This window comes from Peromyscus maniculatus, chromosome 18 (assembly GCF_049852395.1).
Source record: "Peromyscus maniculatus bairdii isolate BWxNUB_F1_BW_parent chromosome 18, HU_Pman_BW_mat_3.1, whole genome shotgun sequence".
Taxonomy (NCBI): Eukaryota; Metazoa; Chordata; class Mammalia; order Rodentia; family Cricetidae; genus Peromyscus; species Peromyscus maniculatus.
The window spans coordinates 12,584,745-12,587,174 of record NC_134869.1 but is presented as its reverse complement, the minus strand read 5'-3'; positions in this window follow the sequence as shown (position 1 = coordinate 12,587,174).

Here is a 2,430-nt window from a genome sequence, read left to right as displayed (position 1 = left end):
ATATCAACTTGATTGATTCATTTAAAACATAGAAAGATATTTTAGTGAAGTGAACACAATTTTGGAGGAGCAATATAATTTCATCACAGGGTTCAAGGGGAAAACATTAAAATAGGCTCTTACAGGTGATATGCCTGGATCTAGTGGCCTAGGACATTCTAGGATTTAGGGCAACATTACGCTCACCTGCTCCTTATCCATTCTTAGAGGAAGGAAAAGGTCATGTTAGTCCCCTAATTTAACTTAAGCTAGAGGGACAAAGTTTAGAACACTGGTGCTATTCACCATTTCTCTCACTCAATTATTTGTGTTTTGATTACAATTTGTTCCTAGAAAAAAAATCACTGTACCTCACAAAATATCATAACTTCCTTATGTATAATACCATAAAATCCTGGAGACTTTTTTCAGCCTCTTGACCTTGTTTAGACCTGGCCCTGACTGCTGGATTAATCCTCTCAAAGGAGAAAAGCCCAAATTGGCCAAGAATAATTTATTATGTTAAGGTGATGGGGTATGAATATTTACATAATACTTACCAAGAACATCAGTATAGTAAGTGTGCTTTTCTGATTAGTTTTACAATTTCAGTCATTAAAGCATCATAAAAATCCCACAGTATTGCTATAGTGATCAACTCGGCTGATAAGTAAACTGGGGCACAGTGAAGGTATGGCAGTTACCCTTGTCTATAGCCACAACAATTAATGCAGTCAGGATTCAAACCACAGCAACACGACCCCGGGAGCTGAAGCTTATCACTAGCCTATGCTGCATTTTGAACAGGGCAGATGGCATGACCATTGAGGCCATTTTATAGACTCCATTCTTAACAAGAACACATGATCACAGAGAGTAAATATCTCTTTGTCTCTGTAAAGCATATGCTTTTGTTCTGTACAGCCTTTTTATATCTGCGGGGATGAGCTCATGAATAATGGATGTGTAAGGATCTGTGTTCTCTATACTTGGGAATGTCCTGGAGTAGAAATGGCTGTCATCACCACTCTCTGAGAAACAACTGCATCCAGGCTTGCCCTGGAATGAAGTTCTAAGTAAAACCATCCATTTTCTCTCTTACTTGTGGAGCACTTACTAGCTGAACTTCTAATGGCACTGTTCACTGCACACCTTATCTATCTACAGGTTTGCGTATGCTCCATGTCATTGCCAAACATGCCTCAAGTTGGCTTCTAAAACTACCTATAAGTATTTTAAAAATCAGTAAGTGAGGAAAAGGAATTACTAATGAATGTAATTGTAATTGATACACCCACTTCTCCCCATTCTGGTAAGAATACCCCAAATTTCCCTAGAAAGTGTACTCCTTTCCTCTACATGCATTGGGTAGATTGACTTCATCTTCACATTCAGAGATGGGCTGGCCATAGGTGGATTAACCCAAGCATTGGCTTATTTCTCCTATGATAATTTAAGGATTGCTAACTAGTATGACTATACCTAGTGTAAACTAGAAAAACATTTCTCATGTTTCTGGAGGTAAACTGTTTCTTACTTTTGATCAATTTGTTGATGATCTTATGAGAGTATTGAAGTACTAGAAGCTGTTTTGCTACCGTGAAAGAAGTCAATCCGCTCACTGAAGACACACTTCTACATAGAAGGAAGGGCAATGGCATCACTTTAGTGCCTGAGGATTCCTCTGTGGTGGTCCTGCTCATTTGTTGTATTGACTAAAATAATCTGAGTCTTCTGCTATTAGAAATGGAGAAAAAATACTCTTTATTAAAACACGGATTTAAAACTATTAAAAGAAATTCAGCAAGGACGGGTTTAGGGTTGACACATAAATGCATTTGCATGCATCAGGTAGTCTACTGCGTTGGCTGTGAGCTTTTTGCAAGCAGTAAAATAAGCAGTTAACCCAGAGTTTACATGTCTAAGGATTAGTCCTAGAGCCAAGAATCTAACAAGAATCCTTTCTATGGACCTCCATAAAGAAGAATGTATTAGGAGGCATCATCACGATGGCTCAATAAGAAGGTCTAGCTTTTTCTCACCTCATAGAAATAGCACATGTATGAATGTTTTTACATACTTTCATGACAGCTACAGGATCCAATTGCAGTCAGGGTGCACAGAACTGAGAAGGGGGACATACCTTGAGGAAGAAGGGTAGAGTCACTCTTTCTAGATTATTGCTTCCACAACTGTGGATATCTCAGGTCCAAGAGAGATATCGAGGTCAAAGAGCTCTTCTAAGGGAAGAGTGGAGTGAAGTGAGTGTATAACTTTACTGTTTCTCAAAATTCCAGGTCGTCACCCACATCCCAAGCACCAAGTCTACCCACAGAACCCAGTGCCAGGACCGCCCACAAACATACACACCAGGAACACCAGTCTACAGATCTAGATATCAGCTCCACCTCCCATTGGCCTCAACAATAGATTAATCTATAGCTCAAACCA